Genomic DNA, 23269 nt, shown 5'->3' on the forward strand with positions numbered 1-23269 from the left:
TATGTTCATACTTGTTTGTGCATGCTATGGATCCTAGCTTAATCTAAAAGACTTGCAATTCAATCTACGATCAGAATGCAGTCTAAGTCATCAGTCATGATAAATAGTTAGTAGTCAGTTTTACCCCTGTTGCTTCATGTTTGATTGTGCCCAAGGCCATAGTTATGATTCATGTGCATATGTAATTATTTTGGGCCCGAGTCCATAGCTTTGAGATATCATTATTTATTGGGCTCGAGGCCATAGTTACATGATATTTGCACAGGTGGTTTCTATACAGATCAACTCATGATATGAGTATTCCGTTTCATTATGCTCTATTGTTCATATATCCCTTATCATTGCTTTAGTTTCTTATCATACTTGTACAATTCAAATGTACTAACGTCCTTATGCATGGGCCTGCATTTCGGTGCAGAGTCTGACTTTTAGGAGAATACAATAGTCGCTTAGCTTCCAGCACTTTGAGTACATCAGCTAGTAGGTGAGCCCTCTCATTCAGGGCTTCCTGTCTATTTCCAACTTTCAAGTATTAGTTAGTTCATTAGTATTTGAGTCATGTCAGGGTCTTGCCCTAACTTTGTTATTCTTACAGTATTTTGATCATAGAGGTTTCATAGACACAGTCTTCAGTCAGTTATGTTGGTTTTGCCTCACAACATTTATTTTCGCATCGTCTATTAAGAATATATATCTTGCATGCTTTCATGAAACAACTTTTAGACTTAGCATCCATGGGTTCACTTGGTCATAGACAGTCAGGCACCGAGTGTCGTGCCACGCCCAGGCTATGGTTCGGGGCGTGACAACCACCCACCAAATAGCCTTATCCCTACGCAAAGGATATGGAGCATAATACACTTGCTTAGTATTTTGTGCAATTATAAAGGGAACATAGCGATTGTATTGTCTTTTGTGTTTGTTTTCAATTACGTTATGCTAACGATTTACCCTTGTACCTCTTTGGCTTGGATCAAACCACTTGCACCGAAATACTGTTATTTTCTTCTTAGGGTAAACTGGATACTTAAGTTGTATGATCTCCTGCAGCACATCGTAATAATCAACAGTTACACTGCTACCATCAGTATCGCCTTTAATGCTCACTCCACTATCTTGCGTCTTCTTATATTGAGAAACTTTTTCGGTTTGAACAATGTACTTTTTCATTGTCTTAACTTCACTGCCTGGTCCAAGAGCTATATCTTTCACAAATTGGGTATGTTCTCCTGTATGATAAACCTATATAATAAGGAGGAAACTTAAAAATCTATAACTTATATGTAGCCTACATTTAATTGAAATTATACAATCAATTTCCACACTTACAAAATCATACAGCCCATGAGAAAAATTCGAATATATGGCTTCATCGCCCTCAAGTTCTACGAAGTAACTATTCGAAATATGAAAGATTTTCATTAGTTTCACCCTTATTAGTTACCCATGTAATTCAGTAACATAATTCGACACTCACCGAATATATACTTGAATTTCAAGGCAATTGAGCGAAACATGTGCCACATTTGATTGCCTCTCCATACTACTCATGATTTGTTTTGGAGGCTTTTTAGAACCGCATCCTGGTTGATTAAAGATGGACATTGGTGGGTAGTTAGGACCAACCCCACCCTCATCATTACGGTTGGGCCTATTTCTCATACACGACACTTGCTCTCCAAAATAATATGAATAGAAATGAGATGTTTCCTTTGCAAGATACACTTTGCAAATAGATCCTTCAATCTTAGATCTCTGCTTATCCAATTTTTTTCATTTTCCAATGTTCCTACACATGTTTAATATCATGTTATACAGTAATTAGTTAACATAATACATTAAAGAAAGAGGTAGTAAGTTTGGGTTCCATACCTCTCGAAAGGATACATCCACTTAGTTTGAACTGGGCCTCCAAGGCATGCCTCTTGTACAATATGAACGGGAAGATGTTACATCACATCAAAAAACACATATGGAAAGATCTTCTTGAGCTTAGTTGTAATTGTTACACCTCGGACATTTTGTGTTGTTGTGCTGTGAATAGACTAATGCAAACTTAAGGCGAACATGAAGTCCATATGACCTTAAGAAGGGTATTTTGTAGCTTAAAGGTGTATACTACAAGATTTTTGAAGTATTATGAGTCGGAGATATCAAGTTCGTCGAAGGAAGTGAAGTATAAGTTGTGTTGGGAAGGTTTAGTAATTATCGAGTTAACGATTATTTAGTAATGTCTTGAGAAGAAGCTATAGGACTCCTTAGATGGTTAATGAAGTATTAAACAAGTTCCAAGAAGATGTTATAAGGATTTGAGATCAAACGAATCAACAAGAACAATTCGGAAAAAGAGGAGTTATACGACCTCGTATAACTTTATATGGTCCGTATAATGGTTACAGTGAAGGGTCATCACTGGTGACATTATACGGTCACTTATACAAACCGTATAAAATTATACGGACCGTATAAGGGTCCGTATAACAGTTACAGAGAGGGTCGGTTATTGGTGAAATTATGCGGTGACTTCTACGGGACTGTATAAGTGTCCGTATAAATCATGCCGGGTCAGATTTTCATAATTATAAATATATGACCCAAGTTCTTATTTTTCATTTCCCATCTTCTCCACACCTCTTGAGAACTCTAGAATATTCTACACACTATATCAACACAAAACCAAGAGAAATCAAATATTAAACACCAAGAATCAAGAGAATCAAGTGCAAAGAGGCTCACTAGTGTTTGTAAAAGTCAAGAATTCCTTTGGTATTGAAGTTGGGGTTTTTCTCTAGTGAAGTATCTTCACCCAAGGTTCATTTCTATATGATCAAATATGAGTTTTACATCCATTCCATGTCAATAAAAGTATTTGAGTGGTTGAATGACTTGGATGAGAGAAAAAAATAGACTATGAGCTCAAATATGGAAATAATGAGATTTTGAGTAGTGAATTAACTTGAGTCATGATTCTTAGTATGCTATGAGTATAATCTTGTTATGAATGAGGAGTTTTGAGGATTGAACAATGTTTAACTTGAAGAAGTGTATTGATTATGATATTATGGGTGTTTCTATTGATGTTTGGGAGTTGTTTAGTGTATGGAGAGAGTTGTCGAAACAAAGGAAATGCTGCCCAATTTTCATTAGCTCTTAGTCGCCTCAGTTTAGACTTAAGAATGTTTTAAATGATCTAATCTAGTACGAATTCTCTTGAATGTAGAGTTGTGAGCTTGGAAGCAGAACGTTTAGTCATTAAGAAGACGTAAAGGTATGTTAAGGCTAATCCCCTTCTTTCAAAGGCATGACTCCTATATTACGATTTCCTACATACTTCCATGATCTTTTTACATTCCAAAAATTGAGAGTTAAAGATTCTTAAGAGCTTCTTATGAGATAGGGATAAGATATGTTCTATGATAATGATGATGATGATGATGATGATGATCTTAATTCGAGAGATTCCAAAACTTATGAATTGATGCTATTATGAGATTGATGATCTTATTTTATGATTTCCTCGATGTGATTCATTGTTGGCAATCTTACCTCATGATACTAGTTCCTTCAAGGTGAGACCTAGTGATGATGAATGTTCCATAATATAATCAGAGGTTACCGACCTTACATCACTCTGATAGAGTCGTAGCTTTCATTTGGGCTCTCATGCATGCTTTATGTTATGTACATGTAAGGTTACACCATGCCTAGTTGGCCGGGCAGACACCACTGGTGGGCGGCATGAGATGGTTACCCCGGCCGCGAGCTAATGGTGATCACACCGTACCTATATGGTCGGGCAGTTTATGTATGTACATATATGATATGATGTTGTTTTAAAATAAACGTTAGCATGCAGGACTCCGCCTTAAGAGGCAATCAGTTATAGGTTACTCTTTCATCTTATGCTCTCTTATTCCTTTATTATGTTGTTATACATGCCTTACATACTCAGTACATTATTCGTACTGACGTCCTTTTTTTTATGGACGCTGAGTTCATGCCCACAGGTAGACAGGGAGACGGCACACACGCTTAGGAGCTTTATCAGCAGATATACAGGAGCACTCCACTACTCCGGGGTTGCCGTTTATTGGTATATTCTTTTGTGTACATATTTGGGGCATGGCGGGGTCCTGTCCCGTCTTTATGATTTTAGTAATCTAGTTAGAGGCTCGTAGATACATATGTGTGGGTAGTAGGTGTCTCATGATATTCTTAGTGTATGTTATGTATATCATTTTGTAGCCTCGTGGGCTTGTACATATATGTATATTATGAGGAGTAATTGAAGATCATTTCATAGTAAGTTTTGCTTGAGAATTGTGTCGATCCAAGTTGAATATAAAGAAGAGAATGATGAGTGGTGCTCAGTAGGTTAGCTCCGCGTACCCGTCATAGCCCTCTAGCTGGATCGTGACAGTAATGACTAGCATATTCTGTTCCATTCTTTGAAGGTTTTCTACCGTCAAAGTGTTAGAACATAAATCCTTGAAGAACAAACTTAACTCTGTGATTAGTTTCCATATTCTTTCTGGTAGGCGGCTAAATGCAGTAGGAATCAAAGTTTCCATGAAAACATGGCAATCATGACTTTTCATATCAACAAGCTTGTCAAAATTGGACGCATACCCCTCTGGCATCCTCAAATTCTTACCCATTGACAAATCTCTCGTTTCTCCTCCAAAGTGAATGAAAAACTAGACTTGGGCTTGGACATTTTATTATTCGCTACCTCTTGCAAGTTTAATTCAGGGCGCCTACAATATTCCTTTAAGTCCAATCTAGCTTTTGGGTTATCTTTTGTCTTGCCTTTAACATGCATAACAGTGTTGAACAAATTGTCAAAGTAATTTTTTTCAATATGCTTCACATCAAGATTATGTTGTAGAAGATTATCCTTCCAATATAGTAACTCCAAGAATATGCTCTGTTTAGTCCAATTATGTTCAATACCATAACCAGGTATTCTATAAGGGGCAACTTCTGTGACCTTAGGCAAGTGACAAACCCTACCCCAAATTTACTCTCCTGATAATGTTGGAGGTGGCAGATCATTTTCAGTTTTATTCTTTCTAAATGCTTGTTTCATTTTCCTGAATTCATGATCCATAGGCAAGAACTGACGATGACAATCAAACCATGATTTTTGTGGCCATGTTTTAACGTGAATGCTTTATTATTTTCCATGAAATGAGGACAAGCAAGCTTTCCAGCAGTCATCCAACCAGACAACATCCCATTAGCAGGAAAATCGTTAATAGTCCACATCAAAGAAGCACGCATATTGAAATTTCTCTTAGTTGATACATCATATGTCACTACACCTTCACGCCACAATTGTTTTAACTCATCAATCAAAGGTTTCAGATAGACATCAACCAAAACTTTTGGATTACGGGGAACAAGGATAACACAATTTAGGAATATGTAGGGACTTGTTATACACATCTCAGGCGGTTGATTATATGGAGTAAGAAATATAGGCCAACAAGAATAGGGTGCAGCCGAAACAGAGTATGGTATGAAACCATCCGCACACAAACCCAAACGAATGTTTCTTGGTTCACTAGCAAAATCAAGATAAGTTCTATCAAAAAAAATTCACGCTTCTCCATCCGATGGATGACACATAACAGCAGGCGCCCTTCTATTTTTGTTATGCTATCTTATGTGAGAAGCAGAACCTGGCTATGCAAACAACCTCTTTAACCTAGGTATAATAGGTAAATAATGCATCGCCTTAATTGGAACCATCTTCCCACTAGGTGTCCGCCTATAACGCGCATGTCCATATAATTTACATTCATTTGAATCGACATCTTACTTATAGAATAACATACAACCGTGTGGACAACAATGAATTCTATCATACGACAATCCTAATTTGGAAACCAATCTCTTTGCTTGATAGTAACTCTTAGGTATGTCGAATTCCGGACTAACTAGTTCCCCGACAAGCTTAATCATTAAGTCCATAGCAGCTTCAGCAACAGTCCAATCTGGTTTGATATTAATCATTTTCTAACTGCAACAGAAAACTTGGAATGTTAACTCCCTGCCCAAAGTGGACAACTAGCCTCTTCTAATTCTTGATAGAAGCACATTGCTTCTTCATTAGGAGGTTGCTCAAAATTTTGCTCAGGTTCAAACCCAGACTGTACGCCATAAGCATCATTAATTATATCATTAACTCTATCATATTGGACATGACTATATTCCTACGACCCACTACTTTCACCAACAACCATATTATAAAATATACCACTGACCCCATCATTCTCCATGATCAGTACAAACATAATATTTCCCCTTAAACCCCACGACTATATAAATGAACCCTAACCGCTTCCGGTTTTAAGTACTTCTTACATCTGCAACGAGAACAAGGACACCTAATTAACCCTTCATTTTGAAAAAGGTAAAGTGACAATGCATGTGTGATAAACCCGTTAACACCTTTAACAAATTCATCATGTACACCCAAACGATCACTATTATTCATATTATACATCCACATACGATCCATCTACAAAAATATACCCACAAATTATTGAGGTTATAGAAATATATTATAACTTAAGAATTCTAACTTAAAATATATATAACTTAAGAGAAAAATATCTCAACCAATTCTAACTTTGAATTCTCAAAAACAATTCTAACTTTAATAACTTATTAATTCTAACTTTAATATAACTTTGAAAAGCACAATCCCAACCAATTCTAACTTTAAATTCTCAATAATAATTCTAACTTTTAATACCTTATGGATTCTAACTTTAATTCTAAAAATTGAAAAGTAAATCTAGTCAAAAAAAGTCTACATTTTGGTTTAGAGGTTATAGAATTATTATAACTTAACAATTCTAACTTTGAAAAGCACAATCACAGCCAATTCTAACTTTAATAACTTATGGACTCTAACTTTAATATAACTTGGAAAAGCACAATCCCAACCACTTTTAACTAAGATAACACACATACATTGACAATGAACATAAAAAATAGCACAATCTCAAGCAAAAAAAATAATTCACGACCTAATTACCCACCTACCTTATTATCACTAGTAGGCGAACCCCTACCCATTAACCTATTAATCACTAGCCAATTTCAACATCTTTAATCATTTATACTCTATCAATCAATAAATAAGTGAATGAATAAATAGTCTGACCATGTCACGACCCAACTAAGGGCCATGACGGGTACCCGGGGGCTAACCCCGAGCACCGCTCGTTCTATGACTTGTCCTACTCATTTAATGCCCTTTTATCAAATTTATACTCAAATCGTAAGAAAAATCATTTTCCATTTGAAAACATAAATACTTTTGTATACATAAGCCTCTCGGCTTTCAAAATAATAATAATATATATGCAATGGCAACCTCGTGAGACCATACTACCCACATCTACGTATCTACGAGCCTCTACTGGAATGCTAGACATATGAACAGGACAAGACCCCGTCGTGCCCAAAACATACGTATACATATATACCAAAAGAACAATCATAAGCACCACCGGACAATGGAGTGCTCTCACATCCGCTGCTAGCTCCTATGAGTCTGGATCAGGAGCACCTCTCTGTCTACCTGTGGGCATGAACACAGCGTCCAAAGAAAACGGACGTCAGTACGAGTAATGTACCGCGTATGTAAGGCATGAACGATACTACAAGAAGGGATACAGGTATGGATAACAATAGAATGGAATTATAGAGCATACCGTAAGGTAAAAGAGTAACCTGTACGTATGAGTGCCTCTTAGGGCGGATGCCATGCATGCTTCGCTTTCCTTTGAAAAACATTTCTTTGTCATATATAGAAAATAGATTATATCACTTTGCCGAGGCGTCGGCTCCGATCCATGTACCCATATATATCCCGCGTCTAGGCATCCCGCGTTCGGGATGATATCATGTCATATTATACCAATTGATCAGGTGGCTATGCGTCTATAGCGCCTAACCTTTCCCCATGTCCCCTATATACATATCATATACATATATAATATACGTAGCATGCATGAGAGACCAAGTAAAAGCTACACCTCTATCGGAGTGACGTAAGGTCAGTGACCTCCGATTATATTATGGAATAATCGTGATCGTCATGTCTCACCTTGAAGGAACGATTATTGTAAGGAGAGACTAACAATGAAGAACAACATTAAGAGAATATAAAATAAGATCATAAATCTCATAAAGCGTCGATTCATATACTTTGGAATCTTTAAAAATAGCCATCATCCACGAATAAAATTGAGAAGTCCAAAAATAGCTCAACATTCTCATATCGTCATTGAAATCGTAAACTTGAAACCTTTAAACATAAGATCGTTCTCATCATAGTCATCATAATAATATTCTCATTTGTGACATCATCGTTGTCATGGAAAATATATCCATCGTCTTTATCATAAGAGCTCAAATAATCACAAACTTTGGTTTGGAAAATACGAATATTTTGGAAAACACTTATGGATTATGAGGAAGGAAATCATGCCTTGGAATCTTAGACTTTTTAACTTTTGATAACAAGGAAAATATGAAAACATTTATGAAATTATAACCTAGGGATCATGCCTTTGAAAGAAAGGGACGAGCCTTAACATACCTTTATCGTTTACTAATCTATCACTTGCTTGTTCTCCTTTAATGCCCACGTTCTACCTTCAAGAGAATTCGTATCGACATTAGCTAACAATTATAGGAACGGATTTACTAACGCTAAAGAAAATTGGGCAGCATTTCCTTTGTTTATACTACTTTTCCCATGTTCTATATCAACTCCCAACACTCGCAACAATAATCACAATATAGCAATCAGCAATCATCATTCATATACAATGGCCATGATCCACCATTTCTCTTCATTTTTCCCACCTTTATGGTTTTGGGTTCACTATCGTATTTTCTCATGTATCACACTTATCTCATGGTTTACATGTCATTTATAACATATTCATACTCACAACACACTAACATTCATGATTCAATTCAAACCTTCATCCAACAATGTCACTATTCACCTTTCAACACACTAACATTCATGTTTCCTACACTCTTCTTCAATCCAAGTGTTTCAACTTATCAATACTTCAAACGTCCTGAAAATACCATGAAACTTACCTTAGATAGCGTAGAAACAAGCCTTGAGTTGAAATACTCTTCTAGCACCAAAACCCCATTTCACCTCTTTTGGAATTTTCTTGGCTTGGATGACTTCAATGGGTTTCACACTCTTGATTCTTATTGGTTTGATGAAGTTGATCATCAATTTCTCTTGATTTCTTGTGAGTGAAGTGTGGAGAGTATTCTGGAGGTTTCTATGTCTAAAATGGTGAAAATAATGAGTTAGGGTCGAATTTGATATATATATAGTGGTCCAGAAAATTCTGGACCGACACAACGTGCGGCACACTTTGCGGGACGCAAAGCATGCTTTGCTAAACGCATGTTGTGTCGCAAACCATGCAGGACCACAAAATTTCGCTGGCACACTTTGCTGCGCAACTGCGTGGCCGCATGTCGTGTTTGCGGGCCGCATGTTGCGCCGCAAAGAGCGACAGAAGGTGATATTTTGCCCAAACAGTCTGTCGTAGAATGGCCATAACGTTTTATCCCGATATGCTGTGAGGTCCCACGACCTATGGTTGGAAAGATCTTTCAATTATCTACAACTTTCATTCTTAGTGTTTTTCCAAATTCCAAACTTATAATGGCGTTTTGGCCCCTCTAAATCAGATCATCCGAAAATGTTTCCTTAAATCGCCCTTTTGGGATGGCTTATGACTATATTTGGCTTATGGACCCTTCTCGAAACCTACTTAACACTTAATTACCAATATAAGGGACATTATAACTCTTCTCCAAAATTTCATTAAGCCATCATTAATTCGATACTCGTAATTCTTGCCCGACACCACATATACCATGCTTCCCTTAACAACTTTCGTCTCGTACCTCAAATGTCTTTGAAATCTCGTTTAGAATCACTAAATATTATTTCCTACTTATAAAAAAATCGTATGCATCATGCCCTTCGTCAGTCAATTCACTGTGCATGAACGAAAAAATTTCCGAGATGTAACATTCTTCCCCCCTTTTGGAACATTCGTCCTCGAATGTTAAACACTCGGGAATTCTACGAAAATTTTGCCAGAGTTTCCCCTGTAATATGGCACTACCATCCTGTCACAACAACCCATAATACATAATGCCTCACAGGGCCACAACAATAAGGGCCACACACGACCGCAACATCATAAAGAGAAAGCATTACATACCTCCAAATGTTAATATCTCATGTTGAATGTCTCTCGGGGATTAAAATAAAAGCGGGTACATGGATTTCATTTTCTATTCTGCTTACCAGGTCATTTCTTCCCGGTGGTTGTCTCGTCACAAGATCTTAACTGAGGTTGCTTACTTATTTCGAAGTTGTCGTAATTGCCTGTTTAGAATGGCAATAGGCACTTCTTCATAGATCAAATTTTCTGTTACTTGAACATCAGTTACTGGCATGATCCCAGTAGGATTTCCATCATGTTTACGAAGCATCGAGGCATGGATGGTAGGTCTAACTCATAAGCCACCTTGCCTATTTTTGCATACAATCTCATAAAGCCTAATGCATCGGGGCTAAGCTTCCCTTTTATTCAGTGATCTTATTGCATTCGTAGGTTGTCACATCCCAGGGCTACTGTAGTAAGAGTATAGCATGCACTTATCTCATATTAGAAGTAATTATCCTATTTATCCCTAACAATAATCCCAACTCCACATTTCACCTTAATTTACCATATATTTCCCTTCAACTGACCCGGGGGTATCATGACCACACTATTCTTGTTTAGCTCTTACTCCTCTTTTTAAGTACCCATTTGGTCTCATTGGTGACGTATAAGTACTTGCAAGTTACATAATGTTTCTTACATGATTTGTATACGTACACATCTATACGTGTACATGTGTCCATATCTGCATCCGTTTTCATAAGCGTACTCATTTACATATCGTATCCATGGTCATATTGATATTCACATCATTTACATAGCATGTCCGGCTACAAAGGTCCGGCGTTTCGCGTACCCGACTATGATTAGGCTCGGTGATCATTCGCACTTCAAAATCTTTTGTCTATTCGTAGTAACTTATCGCGTCGTGCTCTCTTCCTTCCTTTATTCATTCTATTTTATTTGATCTTTTATATCTTACATCCTACTATAGAAAACCTTAAGTCTCTTTTCTCAATTGTCGCTTATAAATCGCAATACCATTACAATGACTTTATCATTAGTGCCTTTGTCTCCATTCTAGTATCACATCGCCATCCTTTACAATGCCCCTTGAGTTATTTTCTCCCAATGTCACGTGGTTCAAGGTCTTCGCGGATGATTTCCAATACAGCCTCAGATGCCTGCTCAATCCGTATTCGTTTATTTACCAATCGTTAGACTTATTTCCGTACAACTCTCACTCTTAGTTCTAGAGTCTATATCTATCACCTCTTAGGGTCCGTCATTCCAATTTCTACACCTGTATTCTTTTTACTCGCTTCCCCTCTTTAAGGGTTTTACTTGTACCATTCTCAAATCCGTTGGCTCACCTTCAAATCTTTAATTCACATATCCCTTACTATATTATATCTCATTTATGCTGTCTCCCATAATTTATAACTTCGATAATTCGTGTGGGAGGTCTTAACATACTCATCTTGCAGCTTTGTAATCGAGTTATACAATTGGCATAGCAATCCGAACAAGAATGTATTTTACTTAGCTTCTTTGGTAGTTATAAGTTAATGTCTAAATCCGCTCCAATTAACAACTTTTTGCCCCATAGGGATGCTCAAAATAGCAGTAGGTCTGGTTATCCACACCATCCATATAATGTCACTTGCCCTCTTCTTCGGTGGTCAAAGTTCACTTGCAACGTCATCTTTGTTCTCGAGGGTCTAAGTCTCATGCGTAACTAATACCTCTTATGCCTCATGCTCTTTTACTCTTGATTATACCAGTCACAAACTACCACGACTTAACCATATCACTTTTCTCTAGTTTCTTTTTCAAGTTGACTTCCCTTTTTGTCATTGCTTGCCATCATTTCTTGTCATTGTAGAACCTCCATGTTGGACTTTCCTTTAACAAGGTCTTATAATCTTCCTCATCTACTGCCCCATGGCTCGCCTGTTGGTTTCATACTTGCATTCACCCTTTATTCATATGGAACATGTCACATATTTAGTCGTTTCCTTGCTATACTTTACTTATTGTGTATCCCAGTTCTCGCTATGTCCTCATCATATCCTGATCATAATCAACTCTATAGAGTGACACTTCTTGATATCATTTGCAAATCTTGCTCATAAAATAGATTAAACCTTGCGAAGTGAGCATACTTAAACTGTTACTCTTTCTGATTATCCCTCCAATCAATACTTCAGTATCACACTCTATTGGAGTTACCCTTTTTCTCCTATGTCATGCTTTGGTGCTACCTTATAACTATTGTTACTATCAATCCAATAGTATTTAACTATCCTCGTGTAGTCGTTAATGATACTCCTAACTTAATCTCATCCTGCCATTACCTTGTTGCACAACATCTCTTCTTGCTAGAACATGTCACAAGCTTATATCTTATCTCCTTTAGATTCTAGGAAAATTTCGGCAGAGTTTCTCTTGTAAACATAACAATCCCGAACCATTAAAGGATATAAATAATAGTGCTTGTCTCATAAGTTGTGCCTGCACACTCAGTCTAGGATTCCAATATCCATATACATATACATATTATTTATATTCACTCGCTGTCAATCAACTTACTCGTATCTCACAATCCTGCTATTACTAGGTTACTAACAAATATAGTCATCTCAAATTGCTCGATTGGCCCAAACCTTTACTCCAACACAGTCAATACCATCAGAAATAATATATGACGGCATAGGGCTCAAATCAATCGATGCATACATATCGTAAAAGGATACTGACAATATACCTGGAACAATATCAAGGGAAGACTCAAGATCCTGTCACTCAGCTAACGCATGGATATGATGTTGGGATCCACTTGGACTGGGCATTCCCCTTTGGTCTCTATCACCACCTACTAACATCTGTGGCCTTGGCCTTGAAGGGCATACCAATGATGAAGAGCCAACTGCTATTCTCGTGGGCTGAACCCTACCTCTGCCACGTCGAAATGGGCAGTCACGCAGAAAATGATCTGGCCGACCACAGGCATAACAAACATCTGAGCCCATGCGGCACGGTCCCGTATGTAGTCTACGGCACTGAGGGCATCGGGGTACAAGTGGTCTCATCTGATAGAATTCACCTCTATACAGGGAACCTAAAACTCCATAGCCCTGACCTGATCCGAGATAAGTAGTTCTATTAAACCTGGGTCCAGGAAACTGTAGAGATACAATTGTTATTGACCGAGCTGGGTACCCACAGAACTGCTGCCTTGAGGTACCTCTGAACCCACGATCAAACCTAGAAGACCTGGTCCTCCTCCTGTGACCCCTATCACCAAGACCCACATCCTGCGGCTGAGCTTGAGCGGCTACTAGTTGATGTCACACCCTAATCTCGCTAGGGTGTGATGGGCACCCGACCCTTACTTAGGGCCGAGCGAACCCGCTGACTCTTACTACACACATACTCACTTTGGACTCCTAACTTAAACAAAAAGGAAATACATAATAAAGACTTTCAGAAACATTCTTTTCTTCGTTCTCAAGTCAAGTAAAATCTGTAGTCATTTGGACTTTGTAATAATATGCATACTGGTACGTCGGCTTACAGAACCGATTAGAAGACTGAATTTCTATAGCCACGACTCTGTCTGCAAAGTCTCTAACATCGACCAATATACCATAGCATGAATACTCTGACTCGGCAACACTCCAGGAGGAAATAGAGCTCGCCAATTCCGCTGGAACATCTTCTATAATGGCTTCTACTCATCTGTATATACCTGCGTGGCATGAAACGCAGCCCCCGAAGAAAGGGGGTCAGTACGGAATATGTACTGAGCATGTAAGGCATGAAATACAGTAAAGAGGATCACAACTGAAACAAAGATTTACCAAAAACAAGTATGACTTTTAAAAACATCAATGCACTTGCCTTTTGAAATGAAAATCATGTATGTCAACATCATATATACATATAACGTGTCCCGGCCCTCTAGTGAGGGACTCGGTGGGTAAAATCATACATGTCAACATCACATATCATATATGCATAACGTGTCCCGGCCTTCTAGTGAGGGACTCGGTGAATGGAATCATCATATGCCATCCTGGCCGCCACCCCCATATCATCATATACATATATATATATATATATATATATATATAACGTGTCCCGGCCCTCTAGTGAGGGACTCGGTGAACAATGCAGTGGAGTACGCACGAGAACGTGTCCTGGCCCGGGACTCAGTGAAGGACATATTGAGGCATGCACGAGCAGGGTAGTGAGAAACTATATGCACATAAAACAATTTTAAGACTCGGTGGATAAGTACATAAATCGACACTTGAGGATCATAAACACGTTTCGAGTCAATCCAAGTTAGTATGAGAAAGTTATGGATGATATCCCTTACAGAAACCTCTTTGAACGTTTCAAAAGCTATCTTTGGAAAATCAAAGCAATAGTCATATCAAGTACCTTTCGAGTATCACTATGGATCAAATCAAAATAGAACTTTTGGAACCATACACACATATAAAGACATAGCAAAACAGTTTTCGGATGTCAAGAACATTAGCCATCTTAGTGGCTCTAAGAATAGGAGTTTCTTTGAAATCATACATATACATTGTCTGTTCGTTTCACAAGGATCATGCCAAAGAAAGAAAGGGTAAGCCTTATATACCTGTTCCACCTCCTATTAGCTACGCTTATTTGTCCAAGCTCGCTAGTCTACATTCAAGAGGATTTACACAATCATTAGACTCATCGTTATACGTTTGTCTTAGTCCTTCAAATAAATTCACTTATAATCTGCCGAAATTTCGGCAGCATTTCCCCTGTTTATATGCCAAGCCCAAAATTACAATTCAATAGCCAACAACATCAACAACAATTCTAATAGTAGTAATACCATTTCCAACACCAACGTATGCCATAAAATAGCCCGCACACTGCTTTCTAGATTTCTCAACCCACCAAATTTGCGATATAGCTGTTTAAAAATTTTATTTCCGTAAAGAAGCCAGAATTAACACTAACAACATCAATAACAACATCCTCCACATTTTACAAGTTAAATACATTTATTTTCATCCAAAATTCCCTTCAGATCTCGTTCCATGATTCACAACGCCAACAAACGAATTTATCGGGCTATTCTCTCCGTGCTAATCCGTTAAAACTCTAAATAAACTCGTTAACAATGAAAAGGAACCTTAATCATACCTTAAGCATGCAGACACCACGTTATCACTCTGCTCCTTGGTTGATTTTTAGCTCAAATTGAAGACAACGCAGCGTACAAAACTTTTCTCTTCATGGGCTTCGGGATTCGGGACTCAGATTTTGATCAAAATTAGTTTTTCTTATCTCCAAGGCTCTTCTCTCTCTCTCTCTCTATCCAGAATTTTCTGGTGTTTTGGTATGAAAACTGAGGAGGAAAGGGCTGATATTTCACTTAAATAGACATGGGTCATGGGCCTAACCCGGTTGGGCCCGGATTGGGCCTAGCCCACTGACCTTTCTGTCTTAAAATGTCCGTATCTCCTTATCACGACGTCACCTATGGACCCACGACCTAAGGTTGGAAAGATGATTCAATTCTATACAACTTTCATTCTGGGAGTTTTCCCAAATTCCTAAACACGGATGGGGTTATGGCCTCCCGAAGTCAGATCACCCAAAAACGTAACTTAAACATATTTGTTTGGAGGGCTCCCACTTTAATTTGGCTCAAGGGTCCTACTTGAGTTGTGTTTAACTTCACATATGTGATTCATATAACTTGTCACGTGTTCCAAAAAAAATCTCGATGTGTTGGCCCCACCTCCGCTTACGAATAACCGACGTGCAAGAATACGAAATATAATACTATCAACGTGATTGTCAATGTTTTGAGGGAGCACGTGTCACGCTCAGGCTCTGAAAATGCGGGGTATAACATCCTCCCCCCCCCCCCTTTAGAACATTCGTCCTCGAATGTTGAACTAGTCTCACAGGGTCTTATAACACTTTGGGGTGATCTCTTTTATAGCTATCACATACAGTTCATTCATGAATCAACATATCCGCTTTAGAAATTTAGATTACCTGTAGACATAGGAAATAAATAGGGATGCTTATTCTCCACCTCATCCTCGGCTTCCTAGGTCATCTTCTCTCTGTTATTGTTTCGTCACAATACCTTAATAGAAGCCACGTCTTTGGTACGAAATCTTCACTTAACGATCCAGTGCGGCTATAGGCTACTCATTTATCTTCATGTCTGCCTCATGGTACACTCATTGTCAATTCATTTTTTACTTTTTTTTTCAGGTATCCTCCTGATGTGCCGATATGTTTTGAACTCTAGTCACACTCTGGTGTTCAATTGGAATACTCATTAGGGTATCCAATTCCGATGCCTCCTTTTCCGTCTTTTGACACCTCTGTCCTTTTTATGACTAACGGTTTTCCGGACTTACAAGTTAATGGGGACACCGAGATTCACCACATCCTTTATGAAGTCTTCGATTATACCTTGCTCCTTGTTTTTCTATTCCATACTTTGCTTATAACATATCTAGAATTCTTCTTATCTTGAGTTCTCCTTCAATTTATGTTTATCTCATCATTTTGTTGACATTTCCATACCCTTCCATCCACTATTAATCCCTTCGCCCATTTAGCTCACTTACTCGTAATCCTTCTTAACTACGTGCTTGTGTTGCAGCTGTGCATCCATGTTTTTCGAGCGTCCAGCTACTTTTGCTCTTGGCACAGAATTCTTACCGTTTACACTCTCTCTGTCCTCGTTCACCGAACCTTTATTTCTATCCTCGTTCATCGAACCTTTATCTATCTTTTTGATGCTACGGCTGAGCGGTCTCCCATGCACGTTCCTTGCATTTCATTCCCTTTCCTCTAAGATCAAATCCCTCGGTCTTCACATGAATTCTCATTCTATGCCATTAATTTTCCAATCAATCGTGTCGACTCACCCTCTTTGTTCTTATCTCGGTGAGTAATCAGTTTGCTACCGCTAATTCGTTAAAGTATCCTTCTTACTCTCATGGTTAAAGATTTCCTGTTACTCTACGCCTAAGTTCTCTCCTCTTCCTTCGACCAACCCATTAGTATACCTTTCCTACTTTCATCTTTAACCTTCCTTGGGTTTCTTCCTCCTCGAGCACCTTTCTTCTCTTGTTATTTGCAGTATCAGCGCTGAAGTTCGTGAAGTATTCCTTTAAACGCGCAAATCCGTTTCATTTCTAAGTCATCTTATTAGGAAAGCTTCTCCATGTCCGAAGCTACCACATCAATACGGTTACACATTTATCCCTCTCTTTTTTTTCTTTTTTTTTTAAAAGTATATTTTTCAAGAGTTGGAAATATTTTAGTAACGTTGCGAGGCTTAATCATTCATTCTCTTACTCCACATTCCTTGTCGTGGTCACTATTCTTTTAGCCTCATTTATTGGAATCGGTTATCGAACCCCACACATTCCTATTTTGTTCCATATTACCACACTTTATCCTTTTCACGTGCCTATCCTTGAATTTTTATCCAAATAGTCTCGTGCTTTGCCCGTCGTTTCTTTTGAAGCTTCACTCACTAAGGTTTCTTACCTTTTACCCTTTTTCCGACATTTTGATCTCCTTGCCTTCCAATTACTTACTTTCTTTCTTTTCCGAATATCGTTGTATTAGAACTTTCCAATCTTAACCAGTAGTGAATATAACATCAGCTTGCCTGTAACACTTGTACCATATCTTTTGTTGTTACTTGAACTTCGGTACCCTTGCTCGATTGATGCCTTCCATATCGCAACATCGGTTGCTGGGACACACATGCCCATCGATACAATCACATGTGGGATATCATACGCTTATATATATATAATTACTACCATCTCGCCCACAAAATACTTCCAACCGCTATTCAAGTTTATCCTAGTTCCAGAGCTGTGATGCACTCTCTTTCTCTTCACCGGTCTAGTCTGCCTCGTCCTACGCGACCTCCTAAGGTTTCCAACCATTTCGTATACTCTAGTTTCCCTTAGGCTACTCTAGCTTATTATTGGTCTCTTATGTCTAAATCTATAGGATTTCTTGCACACTTCCCAGGGGGTCACCCATCCTAATATTTCTCTCACCTCAGCACGCTTAACCTTGAAACTTCGATGAAATCCGGTGCATTCGTGCTGATATAATCGCGTCCACCTTTCCGCATGACCTTCATTACATGATCTGGAGCAAGTTGAAGTCTTACAGATTCCAAGATATTCTCGTAACACGTCTTTCTCCTTTACAATTACTATTTTAGCCTTTTCAATTCCCAATATTCACCTTTCACCTATGTGTATGACTACCTTTCGTCCTAGATTCCTAGATCCCCGATGGTAGTGAACACACCTTCGTCACCATTACTTATAAATACTCGGTTATCGGCCTCTTTGGATTTTCACTCATCATTATTATATAATAATCTACAATAGAACTCATTTGTCCTGAATCCCTCCACAGACCTTGCTCCTACTAAACCTCGAATATTATCCATCTTAATCCTTCGGACTGCTAATCGTCTTTCTCGCAATTATTCTTTATGCCATGCCAAGTTCATAACTCCTCCAAAACAACGCATCTCACTTATAGTCTATTTACGATATTTCCTTTCCATGCTTCTTCCTGTTAGGTATACCAAACTAAATGACCTGATTTTGAAAAAATTCTGGAAGAGTCTTCTTTACAATTCTTACTATCCAAAACCTACATGCAGCAATTACCAACAACGCCTCATAGGGCATACATATATACGACATATTCCAGCCACCCAGGGCCCCCAATTTCAGATAAAAGGACAAAAATGTCAAAACTTACCTCTGTGACTTCCCATATCTTCACTCACCTTCTCCCGTCAATACTGTGCTTCTGTTGAGATCAAAGGTTAGTGCAAGGAATCTCATTTCCTATGACTTGGCTGTATCGCACGATCTAAGACCGAAAGAAGGTCAATAATCTCTAGATGCCCTGCAGCCTCCTGTTTATAAGTGTGGCCGGCTTCACACCCATAAACAGGACTATACTGGACACGACTTCGCAGACAACCCCTAGGAAAAACTGCTCCGATACCACTTTGTCACACCCTAATCTCGCTAGGGTGTGATGGGCACCTGACCCTTACTTAGGGCCGAGCGAACCCGCTGACTCTTACTACACACATACTCGCTTTGGACTCCTAACTTAAACAAAAATGAAATACATAATAAAGACTTTCAGAAACATTCTTTTCTTCGTTCTCAAGTCAAGTAAAATCTGTAGTCATTTGGACTTTGTAATAATATGCATACTGGTACGTCGGCTTACAGAACCGATTACAAGACTGACTTTCTATACCCACGACTCTGTCTGCAAAGTCTCTAACATCGACCAATATACCATAGCATGAATACTCTGACTCGGCAACACTCCAGGAGGAAATGGAGCTCGCCAATTCCGCTGGAACATCTGTATAATGGCTTCTACTCATCTGTATATGTCAACATCACATATCATATATGCATAACGTGTCCCGGCCCTCTAGTGAGGGACTCGGTGAATGGAATGTTCATATGCCATCCTGGCCACCACCCCCATATCATCATATCATATATATATATATATATATATATATATATATATATATATATATATATATATATATATATAACGTGTCCCGGCCCTCTAGTGAGGGACTCGGTGAACAATGCAGTGGAGTACGCACGAGAACGTGTCCTGTCCCGGGACTCAGTGAAGGACATATTGAGGCATGCACGAGCAGAGTAGTGAGAAACTATATGCACATAAAACAATTTTAAGACTCGGTGGATAAGTACATAAATCGACACTTGAGGATCATAAACACGTTTCGAGTCAATCCGAGTTAGTATGAGAAAGTTATGGATGATATCCCTTACAGAAACCTCTTTGAACGTTTCAAAAGCTATCTTTGGAAAATCAAAGCAATAGTCATATCAAGTACCTTTCGAGTATCACTATGGATCAAATCAAAATAGAACTTTTGGAACCATACACACATATAAAGACATAGCAAAACAGTTTTCAGATGTCAAGAACATTAGCCATCTTAGTGGCTCTAAGAATAGGAGTTTCTTTGAAATCATACATATACATTGTCTGTTCGTTTCACAAGGATCATGCCAAAGAAAGAAAGGGTAAGCCTTATATACCTGTTCCACCTCCTATTAGCTACGCTTATTTGTCCAAGCTCGCTAGTCTACATTCAAGAGGATTTACACAATCATTAGACTCATCGTTATACGCTTGTCTTAGTCCTTCAAATAAATTCATTTATAATCTGCCGAAATTTCGACAGCATTTTCCCTGTTTATATGCCTAGCCCAAAATTACAATTCAAAAGCCAACAACATCAACAACAATTCTAATAGTAGTAATACCATTTCCAACACCAACGTATGCCATAAAATAGCCCGCACACTGCTTTCTAGATTTCTCAACCCACCAAATTTGCGATATAGCTGTTTAAAAAAATTATTTCCGTAAAGAAGCCAGAATTAACACTAACAACATCAATAACAACATCCTCCACATTTTACAAGTTAAATACATTTATTTTCATCCAAAATTCCCTTCAGATCTCGTTCCATGATTCACAACGCCAACAAATGAATTTATCGGGCTATTCTCTCCGTGCTAATCCGTTAAAACTCTAAATAAACTCGTTAACAATGAAAAGGAACCTTAATCATACCTTAAGCATGCAGCCACCACGTTACACTCTTCTCCTTGGTTGATTTTTAGCTCAAATTGAAGACAACACAGCGTACAACACTTTTCTCTTCATGGGCTTCGGGATTCGGGACTCAAATTTTGATCAAAATTGGTTTTTCTTCTCTCCAAGGCTCTTCTCTCTCTCTCTCTCCAGAATTTTCTGGTGTTTTGGTATGAAAATTGAGGAGAAAAGGGCTGATATTTCACTTAAATAGACATGGGTCATGGGCCTAACCCGGTTGGGCCCGGATTGGGCCTAGCCCACCGACCTTTCTGTCTTAAAATGTCCGTATCGCCTTATCCCGACGTCACCTATGGACCCACGACCTATGGTTGGAAATATAATTCAATTCTCTAAAACTTTCATTCTGGGAGTTTTCCCAAATTCCCAAACACGGATGGGGTTATGGCCTCCCGAAGTCAGATCACCCAAAAACGTAACTTAAAAATATTTGTTTGGAGGGCTCCCACTTTGATTTGGCTCAAGGGTCCTTCTTGAGTTGTGTTTAACATCACATATGTGATTCATATAAATTGTCACGTGTTCCAACAAAAATCTCGATGTGTGGGACCCACCTCCGCTTACGAATAACCGACGTGCAAGAATACGAAATATAATACTATCAACGTTATTGTCAATGTTTTGAGGGAGCACGTGTCACGCTCAGGCTCTGAAAATGCGGGGTATAACAGTTGAGTCAGCAAAAGGATGGCCTGTCTCATCTCCCCGCTTGAAGCATCAGGTGGGCGAACTGGGGGTGCTGGAGCTGGAGTGGAGACCCCTTCTTGTTCCCCTAATATAGGCGGAGTATGAGCTGTACGAGGGGGAGCCTCATTATAGGATTCACCCTCTTCAATATTTACCGGTGACTCCGCCCTTCTACTGCCATCTTGCCCTTTTGGGCGGCTGTTACTTTCATCTTCTCAGGCATCGCTGAAATCATAACACACGATTAGGAAGGGGGGGGGGGGGGGGGGGGAGGACCTGATAACATGGCTCTAGTGCACGATCTAAGATAGGAAAGAAGGTCAGTTATTCCTAAAATGCCCTGTAGCCTCCTGCTTATGAATGTGGCGCGCTTCACACCCATAAACAGGACTCTACTAGACACGGCTCGTAGACACTTCCTAGGATTGAACCGCTCTGATACCACTTTTGTCACGACCCAACTAAGGGCCATGACGGGTACCCGGGGGCTAACCACCGAGTACCGCTCGTTCTATGACTTGTCCTACTCATTTAATGCTCTTTTATCAAATTTATACTCAAATCGTAAGAAAAATCATTTTCCATTTGAAAACATAAATACTTTTATATACATAAGCCTCACGGCTTTCAAAATAATAATAATATATATGCAATGGCAACCTCGTGAGACCATACTACCCACATCTACGTATCTACGAGCCTCTACTGGAATGCTAGACATATGAACGGGACAAGACCCCGTCGTGCCCAAAACATACGTATACATATATACCAAAAGAACAATCATAAGCACCTCCGGACAATGGAGTGCTCTCACATCCGCTGCTAGCTCATATGAGTCTAGATCAGGAGCACCTCCCTGTCTACCTGTGGGCATGAACACAGCGTCCAATGAAAACGGACGTCAGTACGAGTAATGTACCGAGTATGTAAGGCATGAACGATACTACAAGAAGGGATACAAGTATGGATAACAATAGAATGGAATTATAAAGCATACCGTAAGATAAAAGAGTAACCTGTACATATGAGTGCCTCTTAGGGCGGATACCATGCATGCTTCGCTTTCCTTTGAAAAACATTTCTTTGTCATATATAGAAAATAGATCATATCACATTGCCGAGGCGTCGGCTCCGATCCATGTACCCATATATATCCCGCGTCCGGGCATCCCGCGTCCGGGATGATATCATGTCATATTATACCAACTGATCAGGTGGCTATGCGTCTATAGCGCCTCACTTTTCCCCATGTCCCATATATACATACCATATACATATATAATATACGTAGCATGCATGAGAGACCAAGTAAAAGCTACACCTCTATCGGAGTGACTTAAGGTCGGTGACCTCCGATTATATTATGGAATAATCATCATCGTCATGTCTCACCTTGAAGGAACGATTATTGTAAGGAGAGACTAACAATGAAGAACAGCATTAAGAGAATATAAAATAAGATCATAAACCTCATAAAGCGTCGATTCATATACTTTGGAATCTTTAAAAATAGCCATCATCCACGAATAAAACTGAGAAGTCCAAAAATAGCTCAACATTCTCATATCGTCAT

This window comes from Lycium barbarum, chromosome 6 (genome assembly GCF_019175385.1).
Source record: "Lycium barbarum isolate Lr01 chromosome 6, ASM1917538v2, whole genome shotgun sequence".
Classification (NCBI taxonomy): Eukaryota; Viridiplantae; Streptophyta; class Magnoliopsida; order Solanales; family Solanaceae; genus Lycium; species Lycium barbarum.